The sequence below is a fragment of the Chiroxiphia lanceolata genome, chromosome 4 (assembly GCF_009829145.1).
Source record: "Chiroxiphia lanceolata isolate bChiLan1 chromosome 4, bChiLan1.pri, whole genome shotgun sequence".
Taxonomy (NCBI): domain Eukaryota; kingdom Metazoa; phylum Chordata; class Aves; order Passeriformes; family Pipridae; genus Chiroxiphia; species Chiroxiphia lanceolata.
Window position 1 is genome coordinate 3,075,244 of NC_045640.1, and position 21,687 is coordinate 3,096,930.

General features: G+C 54.1%; 1 protein-coding gene across 1 annotated transcript in view; it reads left to right on the forward strand.

Moving 5' to 3' along the window:
* The first annotated feature begins 524 nt into the window (after positions 1-524).
* Positions 525-21,687, forward strand: part of LZTS3 (leucine zipper tumor suppressor family member 3) — a 52,049-nt gene continuing 30,886 nt past the window's right edge. The window contains exon 1 of the mRNA XM_032684998.1: positions 525-725. The gene's annotated coding sequence lies outside the window, so the exon portion shown is untranslated. The remainder of the gene's footprint in view (positions 726-21,687) is intronic.

Genomic DNA, 21,687 nt, shown 5'->3' on the forward strand with positions numbered 1-21,687 from the left:
CCCAGGGGTTCAGGCTGTGCCCTCCCAAAGGGCTCTACCCTTGGAGACAGGGGGGAAACAGGGACCAAAATGAGATTTCCATGGTGAATACAGGCTTGGTTCCCACCCCCCAGCCTTGTCTGTCACCGAGGGGCTGCCTGTGCTCCTTAAACCCAAACCGTGCCCCCGAGACACCCCCTGAACCCCTGCATGGGGCAATGTCGGGGCTCAGCCATACTGGGGGGCTCTTTTTTGGGGGGCATGAGGGCGATGAGACACGGTGAGGCTGCGGGGCACTGAGCCAAGGCACCACCAGACCCCAAATATCCCCTGTCCCGGAGCCCCGTGGGGAAAGGGGACAAGGGTGGAGGGGTCCATGAAGCATCCCAGCATCCCCAGCCAGGTCCATGGGGACAGAGCCCTGTCCGGGGGTGGGGTGGCGAGGGAAGAGTTAAAGGGAAGGCGAGCAGATCCTCCTCCATCCTCCCGGTCCTCGCTGTTAGGCTGCTGCTGTGACAGGGGGTGGGGTCGGGGCTGGCCGCCGTTTGCCGCAAGAAGGGGGGGGAAACGTGGCTGCGAATGTGTGTGTGTGTGTGTTGGTGACACAGGACAAAATGAGATGAGACCCCTCGGACGGGAGCGGCCGCCCGGCTGCGATCCCTGATCCCTGCCCGATCCCTGCCCGCTCCCGCACATCGCTGCGATCGCCGCCGGGCACCGGCGCAGCCCCAGCATCCCCGCCAAGAGTAAGGCTCGGGGTGGGGAGGAACTGGGAGGAACTGGGAAGCGGCACTGGGAGTGGGGGGAGTGGGATGGGGTGCGGGGTGCCGGGGAGGGGGGGTCTCTTGGGGGTGGGAGAGGCGCGGGGTGCACGGAGAGCGAGGTGGGGGACCTGATGCTGGAGCTTCGCTCGCCTGAACCACCCACCCAGATGTAATTTGGGGGGGAGGGGAAGATTTTGGGGAGGGGGTGGGGGTGGAGGATGGGCTGCCAGCGCCGATTTCGGGTGTGATGGAGGGGAGGGAGCCTTGTTTGTGCCTAAAGTCGCAGCTGCCTGGATTTGGCCCCGCGGGGCCGTTGGGATGTGACAGCACCCAAAAATAGAGTGCGAGGCGGGGAGGAGCGGGGGACAGACCTGTGTGCCAGTGCCAGGGCCAGGTTATTTCCCCTCTTCACCCCTTCCTAGTCTTCTTTTTTATTTATTTCTTTATTTCTTTGGCAGTGATGTCAGGGAGGGGAGCGGTGGCTGGGGCTGGGGGTTGGATTCACGGGAAGGAGGTTGCTGGCGGCCGAGTGATTAACGTGCAGTTGCTGGGAATTATGTCATCTGCCTCGGTGCTGGGTGGCCCTCGCCCAGGAGCGGCGGTGGGGAGGGAGGGAGGACGTGGGGGGACGTCATGACACGGGGCTCCCCGCCTGGGGCTTCACCCAAGGAGGCACCGCTGCCTCCCTGACTCTGCGAGGACTTGGGCATCCAGCGTTCCCACCCCAACGCGGGGCTCCCCACCTGGGACAGCACCCCAGGAGGTACCGATGCTTCCCTGGCTCTGCAAGGATGTGGACACTGAGCGTTTCCCCCCACCCATCACAGCCCCCAAGCCATAGGCTCACGCTGGCAGGACTGTGGGTGCACACCCACCCCGCTGCCCTCTGCTCCCGGGGGGCCCAGACCCGCGGGCTCCATCCCCACGCGGGAGAGGAGCAGGTTGTTGCTCCTCCCGGTGGCTCATCCCGCCCGCTGGCCCGGCAGCGGGGCTTGGAGCAGGCGGGGAGGGGGCCGTGGGGAAGGAAGGATGAGGGTGAGCACCCCCTCTGCCAGCTCTCCGGGAGGGAGAGGGGCCAGAGCTGCTGCAGTGCAGCACAGAGCCCCATCCGGGGCTGTGGGTGTGCCCGAGGGGCGCAGGGACCCCCCTTTGCCACCCCATCCACTCCTCAGAGCCCAGGCGAGAGCCTGGGGACCTGTGGATGCCAGTGGCCCCCTCCCCCCCCCGGCTGGATGATCCCTCTGGTCCAGAGGAGGGTGTTGGGCTGCTGGATGCTCCACACCCTGCTGGGCATCCCCCTGAGCATTCCCTGAGCATTCCCTGAGCACCCCTTAAGATTCCCCCTTAGCATCCCCTGAGCATCCCGGTTCTCTTCCCCACGTGGGGAGCTGGGGAAGGAGGGCAAGGCCTGCCAGTGAGCCAGGCACGGACCCCGCTGCACATCAACAACCTCTTCCCTCTGCTCCACACCCCACGCAGCCCTGTGCAGCTCCATGGATCCCTGTGCATCTCCACGAGTCCCCGTGCAGCTCCATGAAACCCCGTGCAGCTCCATGCAGCCCCGTGCAGCTCCACGGATCCCTGTGCAGCTCCATGAAACCCCGTGCAGCTCCATGCAGCCCCGTGCAGCTCCACGGATCTCCATGCAGCTCCACGGATCCCTGTGCAGCTCCATGAAACCCCGTGCAGCTCCATGGATCCCCGTGCAGCTCCATGGATCCCTGTGCAGCTCCGTGAATCCCCGTGCACCACGGCAGAGGGTCGGGCAGGGAGCGGAGCAGGCAGATGCAGGCAGGAGGGCTGCAGGTAGCTGTGGAGTGGAGGTAGGAGGGGTGGGCATGGCTGCAGCGGGTCATTTTCTGGCATTTTCTGCCCCACAACAGGAGAGGGGGGGATGCCAACAGCTGCTTTGATTCAAGCCGGGAATCAGCGGGTGAGATCCAAGCCGGGGAATGCCACTCGCCCCACGGGATAACCTTTGGCAACTCCCAAAGCTCTCCGTGCTCTGCTTTCAACACCCTCCAGCACATCCTTCATCCTCAGACCCGCTCCGGCGGCGGATTATGCCCAGCAGCCGAGCCCTCCGGGGAGGTGCTGGCATGACAAGGGAACGCAGGATCTCCGAGCACCCCCGGTTTGGAGCGGGCAGGGCTGGGAGGCTCCCGCATCCCGCGCCGTCCCCTCTCCCGTGCCCTCTCGGCGCAGGGCTCCGTGCGCCGGGCGGTTTGTTTATGTGTGGCCCTGGTTGGAGCAGCGGCGATCTGCCGTGGCTATATATAGCAGCGATGCTGTCATCCGAGTTCAGCCTGGCTGGGGAATTTATTTTCTGCAAAGGCTGGGAGGCGAATGGGCTGAAAACAGGCGTGGAAATGCCAGAGCGGTGTGATCCCCTGTCTGCGCTGCCCGGGCTCACGCGAGGGAACAGGGCACGGTTGTCCTGAGTGGTGGCCTTGTGGTGGCAACAGGGAAGAGGAGGAATGTGTGGAGGGGCTGAAATTGGCTCCCTGAGGCAGCGGTGGGCATTTAAAAAGCAGTGCCAGCAGCTGCATGGCTCCACACAGGAAAGAGATTCCCTCCTCCTCAAACTCTTCTTTGCTGGGTCACCGGGCTGATGTCCCAAGGGACCATCCCCCAGATCCAAAAAGGAGGAGGGAGAAAAGCATCTGAAAGTCCGACATCTGGTTGTAGATATTTGGGAGACAGCAGCAGCTTGTCCTACAAGAGGATGGGGCTGGTAGAGCCCCACGGGGGCTGCAGCATCAGCCCTGGGCACCCGCTGCTGCACCCAGCACAGGGGCATCACCACGGCGTGGTGCATGATAAGGGCACCTCTGATTGCCCATCCCGAGGAAAAACAGGAAGTAGGAAGAAAGACGGTCCCCTGACTTGCAAAAAACAGGCAGATGGGGAGGGTGTTTTCCAAATGTGCTGTGAAAACCACGTTGCATCAGCAGGCAGAGGCGCTCGCTGAGCGATAACTCCGTGTGGAGCAGGAATGTGGATGAACCGGGCTGCAAAAAGTTTCTGAAGGGAGTTATGTCCCAGCTGGGAAGGTTAAGAGTTAAGGGGGTGTTGCTGGAACTGTTGTAGGGCTTAAAATCTGCTTTGTGTTGAGGGGGAACTGAGCCCAGCCATGCCCGGGGATGTGAGAGAAATCCAGCAAACAAAGGGTGAAACACGGAGATTTCTTGTTTCCCTTCACAGAGGATCTTTCCCATTAGTCATTCCTGTCACAGGAGCTGGCAAACACGGTTATTATTTGAGGGATCTGAAAGTGAAATGGAGGCACGAGGCCAGGAGCCCAGACACTCCTGCCCCTCAGGATGGGGGAGCAGGCAGGGACCCCCCAGCCCGTCCAGCTCATCCACACCTCTGCTCCATGGGGAAAGCCTTTGGACTCCACTCTGGGTCACTGGATTCATTGTCTGGTTGTGCTTTCCACAACCTGGGAGTTGTTTTCATGGAACCTGGTCTAGTGAGCGCCCATGGAAGTGGGGTTGGAACTGGATGGTTGTTAAGGTCCTGTCCATCCCAAACCATTCCAGGCTGTGATGCTCCATCCTGGAGGTGGTGCTGGACCAAGGACTTTGAGAGCCTGCAATAAGCTGGGTGGTTCCCAACATGCACCCCAAACTCAGCTCTCCCATCACCCCACGGCCCCGTGGGGGAAAGGACCATGCTGACAACCCCCCGAGGGGGACAGGAAGGTCCCTGTAGCTCCTTAAACAGCAAGGAAAGCAAACACAAGTGTTAAGGCAGCTGTCAGGAAAGAGGGATGGCTTATGCCTTATGATCCAGGTTTGGCTGGAGCCAAGAGTTCTCCTGGCAGAGGGAGCTGAAAGTCCCCTTGAGCCACTGGAGGAGCTGCAGGAGCTCCTGCTCCAGCTCAGTGGAGCTGCTGCAAGGCTGGGAATCAGCCTCACAGGGATCCTAGCTGTGTTTCTCTCTCCCAAAATTGTTTTTTTGTGCCATGAACATGTGGGTCCTGTTGGCTTTATCTGGTTCCTGAGTCAGAAGGATGAGTTTTGTTTGAGTCTTGCTGGAATTTGATCCACCATGAGGCTCGGTGGCCATGTCTGCCTTCCAACTCCTCTCCATGGCTGGCACCTTCCTTCTCACAGGTGTGAATTGAGTTTGGGAGTGGTCACAGGGGCTGGCAACATTTTGGATTTTCCTTTGGATTAAAGTAGGAGGGCTCATGGGATGATGACTCCAGCACGTGGAGCATCACTGGACAATGCCGACTGTGGGCAGCCCTTGTGTGCAGAAGAATCTGGGATGGCTTCACCTACAGCAGCCCTGAGCCTCCTTTTCTCCAGGCTGAGCCCCTCCAGCTCCCTCAGCTGCTCCAGGTGCTCCAGACCCTTCCCCAGCTCCGTTCCCTTCCCTGGACACGCTCCAGCCCCTCAGCATCACTCTTGTCTGAGGGGCCCAGAACTGGCACCAGCACTGGAGATGCCTCAGCCGTGCCAGCACAGGGGATGGGAACTGTCCTAGTCCTGCTGGTCACATTATTTTTGATACAAGCCAGGTGTCCTTGGCCTTCTTGGCCACCTGGGCACACCTGGTGTGGGCCACTGTGGACCGGCATCCCCAGATCCTTTTCCGCCGGGCAACGGAGCCCGTTCCCTTTGCGGGAAGACCGGGTAAAAAGGCAATCAGATCATTAACACATGCTGCTCTTCACACAACCAACCTCACAAATATTTATCAGCTGGAGAAACACACGGGCTCAGAAGTTGCCAAGTAACATAACAAGAGGCGCTTTTAAATAAATATATGTGCATCTGCGGGTGACGAATTATCCAAATCCCTTGGGATGTGGCCCAAAGATATGTTTTCTTCTGGAAGCCCAGCACCAGTAATAAAAATAATGATCCAAGCCAGGAACAAAACCTGGGATAAGCAGTGGCTGGCTGGCTGTCCAGCACTGGAGGAAATTGGTTCCCTGCTCGGAAGGGCTGTGGAGTGATGCCCGACAGACCCGTGCCTGCCAGGGACAGACTGGGAGGAGGATGGGATGGGGGGGTTGTTTTACAGGGGAGGTGAGAACAAGCCCAGGGTGGTTGGTTGGGTCTCATCCTGCATCCATGTGCTTCTCCCATATACCCATAGGACCAGTCTTCTCTATAGGTTCAGGATTTCAGGATATTTTGTTGTAGACCCTGTATGGCTCAGCAGACTTCCATGTTTCCTTCCCTCCGGCCCCAAGGCTGTGTAGTAGGACTTAATGGACCTCTTTGTCTCCAAACCAGGTGTCTATGTCCCATAAATCCAGCAGGAATATTGCTTGCCCCAGCCTGCCCAGGCATGTTCTGTACTCTCCAGACAGCCAGGGTTTTCCTGACCCTAAATCCAGCTAAATCCTTGCTTGTGAGGTCAGTTTGGAAGTTTTGGGGGTTATGAGGGGAGTAAGTGCTGCCAGAGGAGCAAGGCGGGTTTGCAGATGAATGGACATCTCACCCTGTTCCTTCTTCCATGGGGAAACTCTGGCTTGTGGGGTTGGGATTTCATAGAATCACAGAATGGTTTGGGTTGAGAAGGGACTTTAAAGATCATCCAGTTCCATCCCCTGCTATGAGCAGGGACACTTTCCACTGGATCAGGTTGCTCCAAGCCCCATCCAGCCTGGCCTTTGACATTCCAGGGATCCAGGGGCAGCCACAACTTCTCTGGGCAACCTGAGCCAGGGCCTCACCACCCTCACAGCCAACAATTCCTTCCCAATATCCCATCTAACCCTGCCCCCTATCAGTGTGAAGCCCTTCCTCCTTGTCCTGTCACTCCATCCTCATCCAAAAGTCCCTCTCCAGCTCTCCTGGAGCCTCTTTAGGCACTGGAAGGTGCTGGAAGGTCTCCCTGGAGCCTTCTCTTCTCCAGGCTGAACACCCCCAGCTCTCTCAGCCTGTCATTCACGCGGTGGGGATGTTCCCATGCAAATCCACCATCTCCTCCCCACTTTCACCAGATGGGGTTTTCATTTTGGGGCCATTTTGTGTTTCTTTCCTGCACCAAAACATGAGGAGAGACAACCTGGATGTGAAACCAGTAGGCAAAGCCAACTGGGTGAGCATCCCCCTCTGGTCTGGGGGGGACAGACGGTGCCCAGACCCACTGGGCCCAAGGCGAGGGGGCAAGAGGAGACAGACTGGGCGAGGTGATGGTGGCAGATGCTGCCCAGAGAGGCTGTAGGTGCCCCATCCCTGGAAACACTGATGACTGGGAGCTCCTCCCGAGCTCCCAACCATGGCAGTGCCCCGCAGGCATGAGCTGGAGATGATGCACAAGGGGAGGTCGGAGCTTTTATTAGCCCAGCTGCTGGAGCTGGAAAAAACAGCCCAGCTTTCGGGCACAGGAGCTCATCTCCTTGTCCCTGCTTTCTAATTATATCAGCTGATCTAGTACAGGCTCGTTCCACTCCCCATGGACCGTTGCCTTCATTACATCCCCAGCTCTGCCCTTGGCAAACACTTGGAGTAACAGCCCAGCCATCCCAGCGGAGGTGTTGGGATGGGAGGACACAGACACTTCCCTGCAGTGGGGGCTCCTGCCTCCAGCAATGCAGGGAATTGCAAGGGGACAAGGGACAGGGGACAGGGACATGTTGGTGTTTGTAAGGGGACAAGGGAGAGGGGACAGGGACATGTTGGTGTTTGTAAGGGGACAAGGGAGAGGGGACAGGGACATGTTGGTGTGTTTGCAAAGGGATGAGGGAGAGAGGACAGGGACACGTTGGTGTTTGTTTTGGCCAGACCATGCATCTCACCTCCCAAACTGTGGGGTGGAAAGCCAGGGAAGGCTGTCCCTGTTATGGGGATCAGCTGAAGTGGCTCCTCAGGGTGGCCTAGAGAGGCCAGGGCAGAAAGGAGAGGATGAAAACATCCCCAAAATCATAAGGGATGCTGGGATGAGACAGGCAGAGCTGCACTCCCATGGTCCCCTGTATCCCACAGCTCTCCTCCTCCAGGCACTGTGGTCACTGCCCAGGGCAGGGATCTCTGGGAAAGACCAGGACCTGTTCTTGGCTCAAATTTCTCCCTTCTCAAATAAATATATTCTTTAAAAGGCCTCTGCCACGAGAACCCACACCTCCACCTGCTCTCAGGTCAGTGGGGGCATAAATACCTGTCTCAGGAGCGGGCTGAGCACAGCCCATAAAGCTCAGCTCAGTGCCAGGCTCAGGGATGTTCCCCTGATGTTCCCCACGGCTCTGGCTCCTCCAGTAATGCCACCAATAAATCCCGACTGCCTGGTTGGGCCCTGGCCAGCCACTGCACAGCAGGAGTTTGCTCCCCTCCTTCCTCCTTCCCATCGACTGCTGCGCTCTTCCTCCTGCCTGCCACTCTCTCCCTCCCTCCCTCCCGGTGGTTTTCCAAGCCCCAGGGGCTGATCTCTTTGGGGATCGGGGTGTCCCCAACACCCAGGAGCAGTTTTAGTGCTGTTGAGCTCTGAGTGGGAAGTTTTTAACGTGTTTTGTGCTCTGCTGCTGGTGCTTCGTGTGGCCCTTGGCCTTATCCTTAACCCTGCAAAGCTGAGCTTCCCTCAGCCCCCCCAAGGGATTGTATGGAATGGGAGCCAACCTGGGGACTATGAGGAGGTGTTTTAGAACCTGATCTTGTGTCTGAAGTGGTGAAATGTGCCACCTGCACGTGTTTGGGGTGGGTAATCCCCCTGCAGGCAACAGCCAGACTGTTTTCCCGCAGAAAAACCTGGACAAACTCGTCTCCTGCGGCTCTGGAGGGCTTTGTGACACTGCCAGGGCCGGCCGAACCAACCCAGGGCCTGTTGACATTCCTCAGCGCCAGCCAAGGGCTTTGCCCTCCCCTCCACGCTCTCAGGGGCCCAAATTAGCTTTTAATAATAATATTTAATTTAAAAAAAAATTAAAAAAAAAAAAAATCCCTGGGCAAACAACCCGGCCCCGGCGCCCGCCAGGACGGCAAACACTCCCCGAGGGGCACCAGGTGTGGTGCATTCCTGATAGCTGGGAATGAAAAGAGGGATTATTTCCCTCTGGATGGAAACGTGCAGGGTGAGTAGGGCTGGCCAGCCCGGCTCTGAGCAGGGCTGGGTCGTGCCCAGCACTGTGGGAGGTGGGTCCATGGCTTTGGGAAGAGGTGCCTCAGCCAAGCCCCAAGCTCCAGGGGTGATTAATGGTGGCATTGCTTTGTTCCACACGTTTCCTCCCCGGCGGAGGTTCAGGATTTCAGGTGATAAAAGGGATCTGTTTGTTTTAAAAACGAGTCCTACAAGTCACCTGGGCAGCCTCCCTGTGCCATGAATGCCCAAGTGGCCAGCTCTGCTATCCCAGCACCAGGCTGTGTGGATGCATCCAGCACTCACAGGTTATTCCTCAAAGCTGGAAAGCTTCATTTTTCCTCCTTTAATGGACTTTCCCATCAATCCGTTGGTGTCCTCCCCCCTCCTCCTCAGCAGAGAAGTTGAGGACAGGTAGAACAACGGCCTTATAGCCCCAAACCCAGCTTTGACCAGGACAGGAAACAGGGAAAACCCTTTTCTTCAGCTCTCCACCCTTGGCTCTGGAACGAAAAGCAATTTTGCACCTCTCCAGGGTTTTAAAGACAGGCAGAGATTTGGGCTGCCGGATAATGTTTCTCTGGGCCAGCTGCTGTGATAAAACCAGGGCATCTGTCAGCTCCAGAGCAAAACTCCCCTCCTGAAAGTCCAGCACAGCATTGCAGCAGGTGTCCCTGTCCTCTGAGGTGACACCAGCACACCACCCCCCGGGTGCATCCCAGCAGGAGCTGCGTCTCCGTTTCACACCCCACTGGGGGAAGAAGAATCCCTTCATTTCCTTCAGACACTTATCCTGGAAGGATCCTGATCCCGGGGGTGAGCGACAGAAACACCCTTTAAATCCATCACAGAGGGCTTAGGGCAGGATTAGCAGATGTCTCTGCAGGCTTTACACCAGGCTCTGGCTCCGGGTGGGAACTGGTCCCAGAGCCCCACGTCCTCATGGCCTCGTCCTGCTCCAGGTTTCCCAAAGGAGATGGTGCCAGGCAGAAATGGAACAAGCCTGGGTCTAACTCCCACTGGGAGATTGTTGCATCCCAGGCTGGCAATTCCCTTCCAGAAGTGGTAATCAGTTTTCCTTGGAGAGCTGGCTCTGATGCAGGTCACTGGCAGGGATGTCCCATGGCCAGGGAGGAGAGAGCTCTTCCCAGGCTGTTTCACCGTGGCATTTTCCAGGAGGGAGAACACGCCCCGCTCCCCACCTTTAGGGGGAATGTCCTACAGAGGGGTCCAGATATTTCCCAGCTGAAGACCTGACTTCTCCCTCTGGCTGGTGGGCAACATCCCTATCCATCATCCCCATCAAATTCACAAGCAATTCCCTGGATCGCTTTCCATTCCCGACACTTCTCCTCCTTAATTTGTCTCAAGGATGTTTTTTTTCCCCCCATTTCCCTTCTGCCCTCCACGTCCCCTTTACCTCTCCCCATTTCCCATCTCCAAGGGCTTTTTGATCCCCCCAGGATGGCTTTACTCCAGCACACACAAGCCTGCATAATAGCTGTTGACACCGTAACTTCATTTGAATCGATCTTGTTTGCTAATTAGCTGATTGCAGTAATTGGCATGAATTACCTTGGGGGATTCTGCCTCCCTGGGGTGGGCAGTGGCCTGCATGTCCCACATAAGAGGTGGGAATGGCAGCAAGGAGATGGTTTCTGCTCCAGGGACACCTCTTGTGGGTATCCCAGTGACTTGTAGGGGTAAAGAAGAGTCACAAGAGGGGAACCATAGCCTGGGACAGTGATTTTTAACTCTCAAAGTGCCTGAGAGACACTAAAATTTCAAGTATATGCAGCTCCTATAGAGCCTAAAATGGGTTAATAAACTGCCTGTTTATGGGATGAGGGGATGAGGGGATGAGGGGATGAGGGGATGAGGGGAGGTGACTCTTCTCTCTACCTCAAAATGTAACAGGAGATGACTCAAATACTGGGTTAAAGAGAAACCAAATGACATGGCTTTTCTTAGAGGTCATAATTCACTGTAAATGTAAAAATTCACTGCCAAAAAATTTATGGAGGATGAAACACCACTAGATTGAGTGAGGAGGGACCAGGCAGTGTCATGGAGAGTGTCCTCTGACAGCATCAAACCATTCAGGGGGTTCCAAAGACAACCTCGGGTGGGAGGTATCCCTGAAAAGCTCCGAGGATGGGGGGGAAATGGGGAAGGATCAGTGAGATCCTCCCCTTCCTAGTCTTTTTTCTCTAATCACCAGCTGCACAGGGAAGATGGGAAGACCTCCACGAAACCCAGCTGGAAACACCCCTGTCCCAGCCCCTTGGCATCCAGTGAAGAGCCAGCATTCCCCACCAAAAGCTTTAGGGATAAAGAAGAGAGAGAGCAGCTTTTCACAAGGGCAGACAGGACAAGGGGAATGGCTTTAAACTGCCAGAGGGCAGGGTTGGATTGGATGTTGGAAAGAAATTCCTCCCTGTGAGGGTGGTGAGGCCCTGGCACAGGGTGCCCAGAGAAGCTGTGGCTGCCCCTGGATCGCTGGAAGTGTCCAAGGCCAGGTTGGATGGGGCTTGGAGCAACCTGGGCTAGTGCAAGGTGTCCCTGCCCATGGCAGGGGGTTGGAACTGCAGGATCTTTAAGGTCCCTTCCAACCCAAACTCCATGACTCCGTGATAACTCATTTTTTAAGCAGAATAACCTCGTCACTCCAAACCAAAGCACCTCACATGAGCACACTTCCATCTGTGGAGCTGCCTGGGTCATCTCACACAACCTGCCCCTGCTGGAGTTGAATGAATCTGTGAAGTGCTGCTTTGCATGAGCCATCTATTTATATTGACAGCTTCCCACGCTCCATCCCTCCAGCCCTGCATCACTTTCTGCCAGGCTCAGCTGCATCATTCCAGCTCTTCTTATCTCCCCCTTTTATTTTTTTTTTTTTTAATATTGCCCTATAATTACCATCCTTCCAGTCTTCTGGGATCAGAGAGAAGTCCCAGGATTTTTTAGAGAGGATGAGCAGCAGGCAACACCACTCCTTGTCCTCCCTCCATGGGACTCTTGGGAGCAAATTAATCTGAACCCGCTGTTTAAAAATGTTTATCCTTAGGCCATGCCATTGAGTGTCTTCCTGGGTTACTAATGGACTAGAAAGCACTTGGTTGTCCCTGTGCAGTATGAGAACATCAGCCTGCTTTTTCCAAAGCCAGAACAGAAATTATTGAGCTTTTTTCCTCCCTTGTTATCAGCAATTTTCTGATCTCCAGCTTGAGCACAGGCAGTGCTGCTGCAGTTATTTCACTGCTCTTCATTTTGGAAAATCAAATTAAAAGTCCTTTCCTCCCTGTTGTCCATGAGCCTCCAGGAGAGATCTGATATGGCCAAGGCTTGGGAAGGGGATTCATTCGTTGCAAACTGAATTGCAGAGTAAATTCTGTAAGTTTGTTGAGCCAGAATACCAACAATTTTCATCTGGTAGCCAGTTCTTATGTATTTTGGGTGGAGAAGAGACAGCCCAAAATAAAACTGGGGTCTCCAAGACCCTTTGACTCCCTGCCAAGAGGCCAGATTGTTGCCAGAGCTTTTATTCTTTATTTTAAGAGGGTGAAATTATTAGCTGGGCACCCACCAGCTGAATAAACACCATAAACAGGTCTCAGCCACATGCAAAGCCATCAGTCACAGGGGGCTGTGACACTGTCACTTTGCCATCTGTGTGAGTCCCTTCTCCTCTGAAATCACACGGGGGGGGCACAGGGCCCCCCCAGGGCCAAGTGTCGCTGTCACAGCAGACACAACCCCTCTGTGCAGCCAGGTTTGCAGGTTGGCATCATCTGAGGCTCCCATTTCCCTCTGTAGCCATCCCTGATGCATCCAGAGCCCTTGGCACAGGGAGAAGCAGCTGGTGGTGGATGCTCAGGGAGATCCTGGGTTTGCACTAATTTACCTGGTGGTTGAGTCTCCAAACACTCAAGAAGCAGCTGGATCCATCCGTGAGGTCTTGGCAGAGTCTGTGTTGGACCTGACCAGGATTGAGCTGGCCAGGAGATGATTATCCCTCTTTTCCCACTGTGGAGGAGTTGTGCCGGTGGAGCTGCTGTTGAACAGGGACAAGTGACATGTGTGGGAGTGGCTGGATCTTAGGGAGGAGCTGGGAGAGGACACAGGACTCAGCAGAGAGAAACAGACCCTGCTTTTCCTCTCCAAAGGTTTGCAAGGTTGGACACAATGAAATTCCCTCCTCCCTCTCTTCCCCACAGCAGCCACATCCCGAGAGGAATTCAATGCCGCGTTTGAATCCATTCAAAACACGTCAGGGTCAAACCTTTATAATGCAACAAAGAAAATAAACCCAAAGACAAAAAGCTATTCTGGAGGAGGGGAGGGGAAGGAAGTGGCTCCCAAAATATCAGTGACAACCTTTCCTTTAACCCCAGCTGTGGGTTGGGGGTCTCTACACCGAGCAGGGCAGATGTGAAGCACATCCTTCTGCACCTTCCTCTCGGTGGGAGAAGGCCCCAGTGATCAAAGGGGAGAGTTTTGGGCAGGTTGGGTCAGGACCATGAGGATCTGGGTGCTGGAGAGGGGACATCTCTTGGTGGGAAGGCTCCTGCAGGGAGAAGGGGCTTGGCTGGCACCAAAGGGCCATGGACCCCCTGCTCTATCCCATCTCCTGAGGTCACCACCTCCCTGGCCACATGGCTGTGTGGGCTCCTGGGGTCAGCTGGTGGCTTTCAGAGGCTGTGTTGCTCCTGGCTGTGATCCCACCTGGATGTCCAGAGGCAGTTGGGCAGACTCCTGGTTCCCACATCTCCAAAATAGTTTGAGTTGTGTTTTTCCTGCATTTCTGCTCTTAAGCTGGAACCACTAAGTGAGAGTCTACTGAGGGACATTTCAAGAAGGGGCCTTTGAGCAATTCCCATTTGGGGTTAAAGCTCTGGCACTTCAGAAGAGATGAGGGAGGATTTGGAGCTGGAAGAGGGAGTGGGATTCAAATAAGAGACAACTGAAATCCGGTTGGATGGGAACAGGCACACACACAAGGTCCTACTTTCTGCTGGGCATCTTATTCCAGAGCAGGAGGCACCTGCAGGTGTAGAAACCCTCACTGGCAGGGCTGAACCCCTAAAAAAGGACCCCAGGAAATCCCAGGAGAAGGAGAAGGGAGTGAGGATGCTCACTCAGCTTTCAATCCTGTCAAGCCCATCTCTGCTGACACATCTCAGCACCATCACCCCTGACACTGTAATGGCATCACCCCCCGTGCCTGGGAGGGTAGGGCTGTCCCTCTGAGGGTGGCACAAACACAGGGTCTGTTTGGAGCAGTGCAGGGAAAGGCAATTTCCCCACAGTCCATGACGTATCTCAGGAATTTGTGGTCTGTGACGGGTGAGTCAACGTGAGCGGGAAAAGCCTGGCTATTTTTAGGACCACGGACATTTGGGGGTGTTTAACCCCTTGTGCCTCCTCCCTCAGTGGTATCTGAGCAGGGCCTCACTTGTGGGGCAGCCCCCCCAGACCACAACTGGTGTCCAAGGCATCATCAGTGCAAGGCTGCCCTTGGCAAGAATGGCTCTGCAGAGACAGGGCCAGGTGAGAAGAGGGGAAAAAAAAAGACCCTTCCCAGGGCAAACAGGTGGTGCTTCCTGGGATGAAGGGGGCAGGTTCAGGAAGAGGCTGAGAGCCATAAAGACAAGGCACAGAGAGAATCACAGAGTCATTGAGGTTGGAAAACCCCTCTAAGATCATCAAGTCCAACCCTTAACCCAGCACTGCAAAGGCCATCATTAACCAGTGTCCCCAAGTGCCACATCCACACGGCTTTTAAACCCCTCCAGGGATGGGGACTCCACCACTGCCCTGGGCAGCTGTGCCAGGGCTGGACAATCTTTTAAGTGATGAAATCTTCCCTAATATACAACCTAAACCTCCCCTGGCACAGCTTGAGGCCGTTCCCTCTCCTCCTGTCCCTTGTTCCCTGGGAGCAGAGCCCGACCCCCCCCCCAGCTCCCCCCTCCTGTCAGGGAGTTGCAGAGCCAGAAGGTCCCCCCTGAGCCCCCTTTTCTCCAGGCTGAGTCCCCCCAGCTCCCTCAGCTGCTCCTGCTGCTCCAGCCCCTTCCCCAGCTCCGTTCCCTTCCCTGGTATTTTGTCCAAGCTCTACCTGCTTCTTCAAGTGCTCGGAGGTCTGTAGGTCTGTCTGCACCAGGGTGATCCCTCTGCTGTAAACACACATGGATCAATTTTTAAAGCTCCTCACCAAGTCATGGAGAGTTTTCTTTCCTCCTCTTTTTCCCAGAGTTTTCTTTCATCCTGGGACTAAGGGCCAGGTGGCATCATGTTCAGGTGGCCAATGTCCCCTGGAGCTCAGTGTCCCCATGACCCCTCTGTCACTCCCAGGTTCATGTGAGCCAACAGCTCCTGCATTTCTTGGCATTCCCTCTCTAGGACTCAACAGAACCCGCTGACCCCTCCAGCTTATCCACCTGCAAACGTGGCATCACGGGACTTGTGCAGCTTCCAGCTGGGCCCTGGGACAGCGTTGCCTCTGAGCCAAGAAACATCTTGTGCCCAAGCCCCAGGGCAACCACGGTTTGGGTGGCCTGGGATCCACCACACTGTGTTGCACCTGTCCTTTACAGGGAACTCAGGTCCTTAGCACCTCCTCAAAGCCCAAACTGCCTTTTCCCAGGGGTGCTCTTCCTTCCCACAGCATTCCCAAAACATTAGCCACTACCTCCCCCTCCCCACCATTCCACCTTCCTGCTGGAGACAAGTTCCTCATCCTATCCTGCAGATTTAGGTCCCTTCACAACAGCTAATCCATCCTCAACTTAGAAAACTCACCAGTTTAATTTAGTTTGGCAAAATATTAAGGTGTTTGTGGCTTTTGGTTTGGGGTGTTTTGCGGGGTTTAATTTGTTTTGGTTTTGGGAGGCGATTGTTTGTTTGTTTGAGAAATTTTGGTTTTGGTTTTAGTTTTGGGTTTGTTGTTGTTGTTGTTCTTGTAGTTTTTAATGGTTTTTTTTTTGGTGGGGTGTCTTTGTAGTATTATGAACACAAGACCCTCTGGGTTATAATCACTTGAGCTTTCCCAGATCTTTCTCCAACCCGTTGCCTTCCTGGGACAAAATGGGGGCACTTAATGTTTTAGGGATGAGCAGCAGGGAAAATCAATATGAACTTTTGAGCTCAATGATCTTAAAGGTCTTTTCCAACCTCAGTGATTCTATGAACAACGGGCAAGGATAGGTGGAAAAGGGTTGGTTTTGGTTTGACTGCCTGCTTCATATTCCCTCAATGTACTCCCAAATTTGACTTCTCTGCAGTTTTCACTGGCTCCTGATGGATTTCTAGTCCATGAACTTTACCCTGGAACACAGGTACCTACTGAACATCAACTGGATCCCATGGCAGGAGCTTCCCAGGCCACCCACCACTGTGTGAGGAAGGGCTTTCTTCCCTTTCTCCCTTTTCTCCCTGATTTCTGCCTTTACCTGCTTCTTAGTGGGTTTTGTTGGCTAATCCTTTTCCACACTGAAAAGGATTCAGAGATCCACATCTCTGTGTCATTTGACCCTGCCTGTGATCCTGCTCCCAACTCCTGTCTGAAGCACTGCCCCAAAACCACCTTGTAAAGCCTCCTGGGAACGTGTGAGCAATTTGTCAGCACAGATTCCTTTAAAAACCTGAGGAAAAACACTGGAAATCCTTGTGGTGTTTGAACAGGCAGATCTCAGGGAAGCCCCTGTCAGCAGCACAGGTGAGATGAGCGACGTGGGATTGCTCAGAGCCCAGACAAATTAATAAGGATGCTGTGCCGGGATGAATCCTGCCCCAAATATAGGAAGTGCAAGCTTGTAACATGTGCCAAGCTCCTCTGGAGCTTGTTTCACAAGTGCTTCCCATTTCACATGCACGCCTGAGGAATCCTGGGCTCAGCACAGGGATGAGAGGAAAACAGAGGAGTGGAGAGACCAGCTGGTGGTTCAGCCCAGGCTGTGCCTTCTGCCTTGGCACATCCTTGCCCAGCACCAGCAAAAACCACCAGGAATCCTTGCCTGGCTTTAGGCCGTGGATGCAGGGCTGATTTGGGATGGATGGACACATCCATCCACCACACAAAGCACAGCGGTGGGAGCTGGGGTGGAGGTGTGAGGGTTGGTCACCAAGGTCTTCTCCCCGTGCAGTGAGGGCTGGATGGATCCCAGAAGGATCCTTGGCTGATCCAGGGTGTATTTGCTGTTTGCTGAGTGCAAGGTGGTTATTCCAAGCAGAGCAATCCTTCTGGGATTAAGGAAAAGAGTGTGGTCTGTGCTCAGGGAGGAGAGTGGAGGAGAGGACAAGGGCTGGGAACTGAAGGTCACCTCATCCACTTCTCTGCCTGTCCCTCCCAACCCCACAGCCACAAGTCAGGAAAGCTGTTGCTGAAGTCATTTGTCATCTGCAAGGCTTAGACTAGGATGGAAAAAAAGCCTGAATTCATGAAAATGCAGCCTGGGAAGGAAAGGAATGCAGGGTTATGGTCAGGATCTCTCTAAATGAGGATGAAAAGGCCAGAGGAATGGATGGATTCTGTGCATGGAGGCAGGAGAGGTGTCTTGCTGTGACTCCCTGGAGCAGGGATCGTCCGGGAGTGCAGTGTCCCACCCAGAGTCCCACCCAGAGCCAACATTGTTATGGGGGGATTTCCACTTCCACATAACATGTACCACAAGTCCACTTAAAACCAGGATCTAGGAGCTCCTCCCTGGCCTTGCTTTACTTTTTCCAGACTTCTGATCACAGTATCCCATAAAGGATACTATAGGATTGCAAAGGATGCAGAGGAAAGAGATTTGTAGGGTTTTATGGAGAACAACTCCCTCAGCTCGAAATCGCCAGCCTGGGAAAGGAATGTCTGAGAAGGTCTGTGTATAAGGCTCCTTGAAATCATCACTTTCAGAGAGAATAATCTCCCAATGGAATAACAAGGGATCTCAACATGTGGAAAAACCAACTAGACAGGAGTTAAAGGTCTCTCCTAAAATGTGTTTGGACTTTTGGGGACCATTAGGAGGGGTGAGGTGTTCATGGGACATGGAGGATCACACACCATGCTCCTCTGAGGGAGAGAAAAGAGCTTGACCTGAGCATCTATAGCTCTGGAGAAGGTGCTCATTGGGTTTGGGATATAGATAAGACAGGAGAAATATCCTATAAATGAAAATCCAGTGTTCAAGCCCCATCCAAAAGACATTTGTGGGTATCAATGGCATCCCTGACTTTGGAGAAGGCATCTTGCTGCCTGCTGTGGAGGCAGGAGCAGAAGAAGAGGCATCTGGGATTTGATCCTGGCCATGAGGAGATTTGCAGGGCCTGGCTGAGACATCTCTACTCCAGCACAAGCCCAGAATGAATGTGGTGTGTCCTCTTGGGCTGTTTCCCACTGATCTGGTTGTCAGCAACTAAAACTAAATGGTCTTTAAGGTCCCTTTCAACCCAAACCACTCTGTGATTCTGTGAAAGGGGCCTGAGGCCCAAGGGGTGGTTGAGGAAGAAAAGCAGCTTTGTGAGGGGGACGGGTGACTCTTCTTTCTGCTTTGCCTTTGGCTTTTGGTCACCACTGGGAGACAGAATTTGGGCTTGGTCAGTGTTATCCTGACCTGGTAGATCTGCTCTCCTCTCCTGGCTGATGGTGAGCAAGGGACTGAACAGGCATGGTCAGCTTAGACCAGACGAGCTGAGTCCAGGTTCTTGGCCATTCCTCCTCATCATTCCTACAGCCTGAATTAGGAACTGCTGCATTCCTTTGAGAGCACACAATCACAGGATGGTTAAGGTTGGAAAAAACCTCTAAGATCATCAAATCCAACCATTAACCCGGTACTCTGTGGTCCCCACGAAACCATGTAAACCAGCCAGGAGCTTGTTTTCTCTTCTGCAAATCATTTACAGAATTGCTTTCCCTCGTTCCCTGTTCCCACACCATCCTTCTCCCCCTCTCTCCTTTCCACACAGAAAGATGTGCCCATTGCTGTGTGATTGGGGTGTCATTCCCCCACTTTACCCCATGACACTGATGCTGGAGGGGGAATAGAATTTCTGAAAAGGAGGGGTTTTCTAAGTGTTCCCCAGGAGCACTGGGATGGAAGCAGCATCCTGGGAGCCAGGGAAAACCAGATGGGAGCAGGGTTAAGGCAGGAGGGAAATGTCAGCAGGTTTTTATCCTGGGAGGTGCAGGCACAGAACACAACCCTTTGTATGTTTTGGGGTAAACCATCAGTCCATAATCTGCTCTGCAAAGCTCAGGTGAGCAATAAAAGTCACAAAGCCTGTAATGGGAGAGAGGAAAATTTTCCAGTAAGGGACAGGGTGATTGCTCCAGAGACACTTTCCAGCACCTTCCAGCGCCTAAAGGGACTCCAAGAGAGCTGGAGAGAGATTTCGGACAAGGGCCTGGAGTGATAGGACAAGGGAATGGCTTCAAACTGCCAGAGGGCAGGGTTAGATGGGATATTGGGAAGGAATTGTTGGCTGTGAGGGTGGGGAGGCCCTGTCCCAGGTTGGGCTGCCCCTGGATCCCTGGAAGTGTCCAAGGCCAGGTTGGAGCAACCTGTGATAGTGGAAGGTGTCCCTGCCCATGGCAAGAACTTTAAGGTCCCTTCTCAACCCAAACCATTCTGTGACTCCCTGATTTTGATAGATGATGGTCATCTTCAGGCTGACTGGGGCAATGGAGAAAGGTTTTATATCAGCCATAGGGTGCTGTAGGTAAAGCACAAGAGGACACCAGGGCAATGAAAGAAGGTTTGGGCTGGACAGGTCATCAGAGACATCATGGATTGATTGTATATGTGCTGTCTGATCCTCGGGGTTTTCCTTTCCTGGAAAGACCATTCCTGTTCACTGACAGATCATGCAGTTCCTCAGAGTGGTTGCAAAGAGGAGTAAAACGGTCTTTTTTTTCTGGGCAGGTCTCACTTCACATCCTCTGGGTGGTTTATTCAGTCATTACAGGGCAGCTCACGGGTTTCATTAGATCTGACCCTGATCACAGCTCTGCTGAGCTTTGTCATCCTCCCCTTTCTCCATCCTCCAGTTCTCTGTGTCTTCCAGGTGGAAATAATGCAGAACTGAGAAACAGGGAGGGTTTGTCACCCCTCTCTACGAGTCCAGGATGGAGAGGGCGTTTTTCCACCTGAGGATGGTTCATCTAAGCTGGACATAAACACACACACACTCACACACACAACACAACCAGAATCATTTTCTCACCAAGTCCTTGGGATGTTGGTGCTCAGTCCCACACTCCTGGCCATGCACAGCCCCCCTTCCCAGCAGAATTTGTTGCTGGAGGAGCTTCTTTGGAGGAGACGTGGATGTATTTCCTCACTGTTTTCTTTGCAGCAGAGCTGCTGGTGCTTTCCAGTGCTTTCAGGGTGGTGATGAGCAAATGGAAAATAAGAGAAAACCAAATCTATGCTTCATTCATCCTCCAACCCTGCCCTAAGGCTTGTCCTATCTCCAACTCCACATGAAAAGCCCTCCATCAAACCAAGGGGTTTGCAACCTCTCTTTCTGTTTCAAAGCACCTTTTTTTTTCCTTTTTCAGAGGATCTGGAGGGATGGGAGAAGCGTTCAAAGCCCAAAGATGGTTCTGAAGCCCAAAGCTGGGCAAAGCAAAAGGGTTTGTTTCACACCTGTGACGGAGCAGAGAGCCCAGGAACCCGTGAGAGCAACCCCTCCCTGCAAATCAGGTCATTTATTCAGCGAGGGGAAAAAAGGCTTCCCAGGGCTCAGAGCACTAGGGCAGAAATCAAAGAGCATTTGAAGGAGGAGGGAAAACCAAGCCCTGGCTTTGCCACTCCTGCCCTCCTGCTGGACCCCCATGGCCTGGCAGGCACCGAGGGAGGCCGGGAAAATATTCCACTCTTCACTCACCACTTCAAAACCTCGGAGCCACCTTTCCAGGGGGACTTGGGGCAGCTGCCACACCAAACTCCAGATATTTTCCTAGCTGGCAAATCCAAAAAAAACCCAACAAAAAAACCCTCCATGTGCCCGTTGTCTGGCTCCGTAGCCAATGTACACGGAATGATAAAGCCCCTGGCACATATCTTGGGAGAGCTAAATATAGATTTTGGAAGGGAATGTGGTAATATTTCCTTTAGATGTGTGGTGCAGATGTAATTACTGCTCCGGAGATGCAGCCGCAGATGACGCAAGATGCCCTTATGTAATCAGCTTCATTATGCAGATATGGAAATTTTCCCTCCCTGGCCCGTCCCCTACTCTCCCCTCAAAGTCCTTCTTTTTGTTTTTCAACCTCAGCTCTCTGTGGCTCATCCCAAAGGCGATGGGGTGAGGTCCACAGGCTTCCAGAAGGGCAATTCTGTGGAAAACCCATCCCTGGGTTTCCCCGTCCCTTGTCCCTCAGTGAGGGAGTAAAAGGAGTTAATGGCTTGGAATCTGCTGAGTTGGCTTCAGCAGGGCTGGGAAAAGGCCCCTCTTCACCTGATGGATGGGAAGGGGGTCACGTTGGAGCCAGGTCTCCCCTGGCATCTGCTGTGGCTTGGACGTCAGCAGACATCAGCATCCTCAGCCATCTACTACGTCCTCCTGCTCTGGAGCAGCACCTGCAGGGACAGTGCCCTGATCTCTCCCCAGGAGGGGTTGGGGGATGCCCAGGCTGCCAGGGACCCACTGAGGAGAGCTGGTTTGTCACAGCAAGATGAAGGCTTAGTGGGACACCCTTGCTCCACAGGTTGCTCCAGGGTGACCCACAAAGTCACTCCTGACGAGGTGAAATCACATCATGATCGAAGGTCTCCAGCCAAAAATGCTTCCAAGCCAGAGTGATTTTTGCCTAAACCAGAGTGATTTTTGCCTGTGGATCCTTTCTGAGTTTTGTCCATTTTGTTGCTCCAAATTCCCTCTGTCCCATTGCCTTTCTCCTGTGGCTGGACAG